The sequence below is a fragment of the Otolemur garnettii genome, unplaced genomic scaffold (genome assembly GCF_000181295.1).
Source record: "Otolemur garnettii isolate 467f Iridium unplaced genomic scaffold, OtoGar3 scaffold00124, whole genome shotgun sequence".
Taxonomy (NCBI): domain Eukaryota; kingdom Metazoa; phylum Chordata; class Mammalia; order Primates; family Galagidae; genus Otolemur; species Otolemur garnettii.
Window position 1 is genome coordinate 3,102,133 of NW_003852519.1, and position 7,140 is coordinate 3,109,272.

Consider the following 7,140-nt stretch of genomic DNA (forward strand, 5'->3'; position numbering starts at 1 on the left):
ACAGATGCCCGCCACAACACCCGGCTATTTTTTGGTTGCAGCCATCATTGTTGTTTGGCAGGCCCAGGCTGGATTCTAACCTACCACCTTACCTGTATGTGGCTGGCGCCTTAGCCACTTGAGCCACAAGGCACTGAGCCATGTCTGCAATTTTTTAATGATGTCTTTTTTTTTTTGAAGAGTCTTATTCTGTTGCCCAGGCTAGAGTTCTGTAGCATCAGCCTATCTCACAGCAACCTCAAACTCCTGGGCTTAAGCAATCCTCCTGCCTCCCAAGTAGCTAGAACTACAGGTGCCCACCAGAACACCTGATTAATTTTTCTATTGTTAGTAAAGATGAGAGTGTCACTATTGTTCAAGCTGGTCTCCAACTTCTGAGCTCAAGGGTTGCTCCTTCCTTAGCCTCCCAGAGTGTTAGGATTACATACAGGCTTGAGCCACTGTGCCTGGGCAATAAGGTTTTTTGATGCTCAAAAGTTTAAAATTCTCATGAAGTGTTATATTAGGCCTTTTAACTAGGGTGTTTAATCTGTTTACATTTAAAGAAGATATTGGTAAAGAAAGACTTCTGCCATTTTATTTTTTTCTATATGTCTTATACCTTTTTGTTCCTCAATTCCTCCATTACTGTCCATTTTTGTGTTTGATCTTTTTCCTAGTGTGTCATTTTGATTCCTTCTTTTTCTATATATTTTTTAGTATTTTCTTTAGTGGTTACCTTGGAGATTTACATCTAACATCTTAACTTTATAACAATTAGGTTTGAATCAATAATCTACTTATTTTCAATAGCTTACAAAACTGTTCCTTTATAGCTCTGTCCTACTCAGATCTACCATCGAGCCCTGCTAGTGAATTTGTTACTGTACTTTTCAGTGCCAGAATTTGTAATTGTTTTCCTTATGTAATTTGGTCTTTTTACTAGTCATATTCTCTATTGGTGAGACCTCATTTTTTTATTTTTTATAAATTCCATAACTTTCTTTATTTTTAATTTTTAATTTTTAAAATTTTTTTGAGACAGGATTCACTTTGTCACCCTTGGTTAGAGTGCCATAGCTCACAGTAACCTCAAACTCTTGGGCTTAAACAATCCTCTTGTCTCAGCCTCCTGTATAGGTGGGACTACATGTTCTTGCCACAACACCTGCCTGTTTTTAGAGATAAGGGTCTTGCTCTTGCTCAGACTAGTCTGCAACTGGTGAGCTCAAGCGACCCACCCCCATCAGCCTCTCAGGGTCCTAGGATTACGGGTATACCAGCCTCACCCACCTATAGCTTCCTTTAGCTAAAATAGTCAGTTTGTGAGCGGCACTTGTCGCTCAGTGGATATGGCGCCAGCCCTATATACCAAGGGTGGCAGGTTCAAACCCGGCCCTGGCCAAATTGCAGCAAAAAAATAGCTGGGTGTTGTGGCAGGCACCTGTAGTCCCAGCTACTCGGGAGGCTGAGACAAGAGATTGCCTAAGCCTAGGAGTTGGAGATTGCTGTGAGCTGTGACACCACATCACTCTACCGAGGGTGATAAAGAGACTCTGTTTCTAAGAAAAAACAAAAAATCAGTTTGTTTAGTAAGTCTTTAGTAAATGTAATTTTGATTTTTTTTTCCTCCTGTGAATTGAGACATACTCTTCATTTATTTGCATGCTTCCTAATGTGTCTGTTTGTTGTTGAAAACTGGACACTTGGAATACCGTGTTTCCCTGAAAATAAGACACTGTCTCTCTTTTTTTTAAAAATGTGAGCCACCATGTCCAGCTAAGTGTGCAGAACTCTTTATTTATTTATTTATTTTTACAGTTTTTGGCCGGGGCCAGGTTTGATCCCACCACCTCTGGTATATGGGGCCGGCACCCTACTTCTTGAGCCACAGGTGCTGCCCCAAGACACTGTCTTATATTTATTCTTTCTCAAGAAGACGCACTAGGGCTTATTTTCAGGGGATTTCTTATTTTTATTAAGTATAATGCAACAATCTACATTTATGCAAATACAGTTAAGTCATCTTCTTCTAGAACCTGGCAGGGGGAGCTGACCTTGTTGGTGAGGGGTGGTGCTAGTGATGCGTGAGCTCCTTTCCCCTAGCTGTTCGCAGGTGTGCAATAGGATGCTTGTGACCGCAGTTACCACACATGCACCCCTGCAAGTGCGAACAGCTTGGAGAAAGGAGCTGTGGCTGAAAAAGGTATTCCAGTCTTCCTTACTACTGCTGTGTGCCAAAATGCATGGCGTGGCTATGCAGAGTATCTGCATACACCCATCACTAGGTCTTTTTTTTTTTTTGAGACAGAGCCTCAAGCTGTCCCCCTGGGTAGGGTGCCATGGCATCAAAGCTCACAGCAACCTCCAACTCCTGGGCTAAAGTGAGTCTCCTGCCTCTGCCTCTTAACTAGCTGGGACCACAGGCGCCCACCACAATGCCTGGCTATTTTTTGGTTGCAGCCATCTTTGTTGTTTGGTGGGCCCGGGCTGGATTCAAACCTGCCACCTTAGGTGTATGTGGCTGGCGCCTTAGCCACTTAAGCCACAGGCGCTGAGCCCACTAGGTCTTATTATCAGGGTAGGGCTTATAAATGCATAGAAATCCTGCTAGGGCTTATTTTTTGGGTAGGTCTTATTTTCAGGGAAACGCGGTACTAGGTTGAGAATCTGAAGTGCTCTAAAATCTGAAACTTTTTGAGCACTGATACGATATGGAAAGAAAGTACTCACTGGAGCATTTCTGATTTTGGATTTTTAAACTAGGGATACTCAACCAGTAAGTGTAATGCAAATATTGCAAAATGTGAAAAAGTCCAAAATCCTGTATCAACTTCTGGTCCCAAGCAGTTCTGATAAAGGATACTCAACCTGTATTATAATATGGCAACTTTGGAAATCTGGGTTTTGGGGGTTTATTTTTGTTGTCTATTGAGGGCTGTTGTTTGTTTAATGACTTGTCTAACTTTTTAACTTTTTCCCCCTAAACTAGCTTTTGTAAAATATTTGTGAAAGTATGTATATTTTTTGTTATGTATGCCTACTGAAGTCTGTGTTTTATTAGCATAGATAGCAGTCAGCTGGGGTTTTGACAATAAACACAAATGCCTGGAGGCAAAAGAAGAAACATGTTCTTCCATTCTTTCTTTCTTTCTTTTTTTTTTTTGAGACAGTATCTCACTTGGTTGCCCTCAGTAGAGTGATGTGGCGTCATAGCTCACACCAACCTCAAACTCTTGGGCTGAAACGATTCTTTTGCCTCACCCTCCCAAGTAGCTGGGACTACAGGCACCTACCACAATGCCCAGCTATTTTTAGAGATGAGGTCTAGCTTTGGCTCAGGCTGCTTTTGAACCTGTGAGCTCAGGCTATCCACCCGCCTAGGCCTCCCTTATAGGCATGAGCCACTGAGCTGGGTACTGCATTCATTATTGATTGGTTGTGTTGCAGTGCTCCTTCAAGGATTAGCCAGGCCATTTACAACTTGCCTTATACAACCTCCCTTATCTTTTACTACTTGGTTGCCTTGAATCTGAAGGTCTGCCAGAAGGTCTTTGCAGGCCCTTTCTTCCTTCTGCATCCTACTCTAGTTACAGGCATAGTCTTCTCCACTTCCTATTTGTGAAAGAACTTTACAAGCCCCCCCACCCCTACCCCCATCTCTCCTTTCTCAGGTTTTTCCATACCAGGCTTTTCTGTTTATTGCTTTTCTCCATTTTTGCCCTTTGTTGCAGGCTGCTGTAGTCAATATCTGTGCCTTTGAAATATTTGGGGGGAAAAGCTGTGAGGAAAGTTAGGCCAGCCTTTGTGTTGATCCTTGAAAAAGTTGCCAGCTAGGACAGCCAGTACTCATACCCACAATTCTTTGAAAATAAAGTCCGCTTCTTTTGGCACTCACAACTTGTACCAGGTGTCCCCAGTTGCCATCTACACACCTGTTGCTAACCTGGGTGTGGGGAATGATACATAGGCAATATAAAAGACACAGTGCTCTTCCTATCACATAGCAGCAGTTTTATTCTTCTCTACGGCTTCCTTTAGGTGTGATAAGTATTGACTAGATTCCAGAGTTGTGCAAAAGTTGATTCTGACAATGTTGGCCTGCCCATTAGCTCCTCTTGGGAAGGGACTCCTAGAGTTCTCTAGTCAGCCTTCTTTCCATGATGAAATCAGTTACTGTTACAATATTTTTTGATAATTATTACTTTCAAGTTCTCCACCATTTAAAGACTACATCACTTACTTCCACAACGAACTTTATGGACCACCCTATATAATAACTTTCTATTTAATTTAGGGATTGTTTTCTGAATAGTGAAAATTTATGTATTTTAACTTTTTCAGAGATGTCAAATTGGGTGAATTCCAAGTTATTTTTATGATTTTCATTATGTAAGCAGAAGGATGTGTAATTTTTAGTTTTATATGTCTCTGTTGCATTGTCAGATTTGAACTGTAGTAACTTCTATAGTTAAAATGCTAATAGTTGTCATTTTTTGTGCATTCTATAGCAACTATGTAGTACCATTACTGACAAATAGCTTTTCTGTACCTCCCAGACCATGGCTCTCCCTAAAACATGCTTTCAGATAATTCCAAAGAAGAAATAAAATGAAAATTCTCAACTCTTTAATTATACCTCTACGAAATTTTAGACTACAGAATAGCATATCAAAACCTATGGTTTAAAGCTAAAGCAATATTCAAAGCAAACTTTATAATCTTAAATTCATTACTCACCAACAGAAAAAGTAGAGAACTAGTATGTATTCATCTCATATTCTAGGGTAAAACAGTAATAACAAACTTAACCCCCATGCATAAGGAAGGAGTAATGAAAGTAACAAAAACAAAACCCTTTTTGAAGATTGATCAATAAGGCCAAAGCTTATTATTTTGTGAAAAGACTAAAGGTAGATAAATCAGATTGATTGAACAATTTGTCCCTGTAGGTCAAACTCTTTAAACAGTTTGTCCATGTGTATCCTGATGGTCCTGCAGATCATTTCCTTAATTGTGATCAACCCCATGGGTGAAATTTAAATTTTACTTAATTTTTTCAAGTGGTTTTATCTTTGAGAAAATTTTCATTTTATCTCTCCTCAATGAATAGTTTATTTCAAGAAACACTCAGCTATTACTGTCAGCATTTCAAATCTCTCAGCTATTGGTTTACATTAAGTGGGAAAATCAGAATTTGAACCCCAGTGTGTAGAACTCTAGAATTTGAATGTCATACCACTTTTCATTGACCAGGGACTTAAGATTCTCTTCCACGTACCCAAACTTATGCCTTAAAGATGCAGCCCCAATAATTTGAGGTGATAGGGTAAGGAGAGGTTAGGCAGGCATTTATCAGGGTTTCCTAGTTTCCTTCGTTGAAGCAATTTATTTTGTACTCGTGGCTCTTAAATGTTCTTACATGTCACCAACTCTTTCAGTGGGTGGCACAATACCAGTGCAAAGACAGAGGTTCATAGAAATGGGTTCACACTCCTCATGGGGTTCCTTCCAAAGCAGAACATTTTTTGAAAAATACAAGCTTTCCTTAACACATGGCATCATGTTCTATGCTTCTGATCTATGGAAATCACAGAGAAAGCAGCTACTGCTTTTACTGTAATTACTGTGCATTTTGTAGTCAGTATTTACAATTTCTCTAAGCATTCAAGCATGTCTGTGAACTGCATCTATTAAAGCTTGATGGTCCAGGTCATTACTTACAAATTATCATTATGCTCATGCTCTGGATAGGGAAGTATGGGCTTTCAGTACTGTGGTTACTAACCACTGTCCAGCTAGTGGTTATTTGGAAATTGTTGGCGACTGTTCTGCCCAAACTTTGCCACCTGTTTCGCAACTTGTAGTTCAGCTTGATTCTACCATTCAATCTGATTCATGGGCTGTGTATAATAATATTTAGGATATCCAGTTCTATGGGAACAAATGTAAAGCAAAGTGCAAGTCTATAAGAAGCGTTCATTGTGATATATTAGACTTATACATTTTTGGCTGAATTTATATGGCATGATCAATTTGGAAATAATCCTTTCACTTCTCTTTTATTGCATATATCCAGACAATTTTTTGTAAACTAATGTACTTTGACTTTTGTTTAACATGTTTTAGTACAAATATTCAGGAATAAACTCTTTTTTTTGGCCAGGGTTGGGTTTGAACCTGCCACTTCTGGTATATGGGGCTGGTGTCCTACCCTCTTTGAGCCACAGGTGCCTCCCTCAGACAAACTCTTTAATTGAATACTTTTGAGACAAATTGTTCAGTTGCTTTGATAAATCTTTCACCTAAAAACAACTAGTTGAAGTACAAACCAGCTATACAAGGATTGGAAAAACAAGTAAAAATCCAGAGATTTCTATTTCTTTTAGAGTCTCACTTTGTTGCCCTCAGTAGAATGCCATGGTGTCATAGCTCACAGCAATCTCAAGCTCCTGGGCTGAAGTTATCCTCTTGCCTCACCCTCCTGAGTAGCTAGGACTACAGTCTCCTGCCACATGCCTGGCTATTTTTAGAGATGGGGTTTTGCTCTTGCTAAGGCTAGTCTCCAACTTCTGAGCTCAAGGCCAGATATCTGCCTTGACTTTCCAGAATGCTAAGATTATAGGCATGAACTACCATGCCCAGCCTCAGAGGAGAATTTTTAAGAACATTTTTAAGTTAAACATATACCAATGAAATCTATTTTATCTAAAAAGGAAGTAGAAAATATAAAATTTTGAGTAACTATTAAGACTGTGGTTATAGATTTATTTCTGAAGAAGTCCTTGGGCCCGAAAGTTTTGGTAGAGAATTTTGGAAAATCTTGAAAGTTGAAAATTAGACAGTGTTCTTAATAAATGCTGCTGTTTAGAGTATTGGTGGCAGTCTTGGGTAATACAATGAGATAGGAAAAGAAATGAGTAATGATTGGTAAATGTGAACCCAATAGAATTATCTTGGCAAACTGCTGAAAGAGGAAGGAAATTTATCAACTGCCTTAGATAAGAACAACATACTCTAGTAGCTTTCCTATGTCAACAACAACCAATTAGAAAATATAATGAAAAAAAGATTTCTCATGTGTAGTTATTTGAAAGCAAGTTGGTACTTAAAAATAAACCTAAAAAGAAATTTTCAAGGCCCTTATGAAGAAAAAAAAAC

At 39.2% G+C, this 7,140-nt stretch overlaps 1 protein-coding gene across 3 annotated transcripts in view; it reads left to right on the forward strand.

Moving 5' to 3' along the window:
* Positions 1-7,140, forward strand: part of ATF7IP (activating transcription factor 7 interacting protein) — a 153,966-nt gene that overhangs the window by 75,782 nt on the left and 71,044 nt on the right. The gene's annotated exons all lie outside the window — the stretch shown is intronic.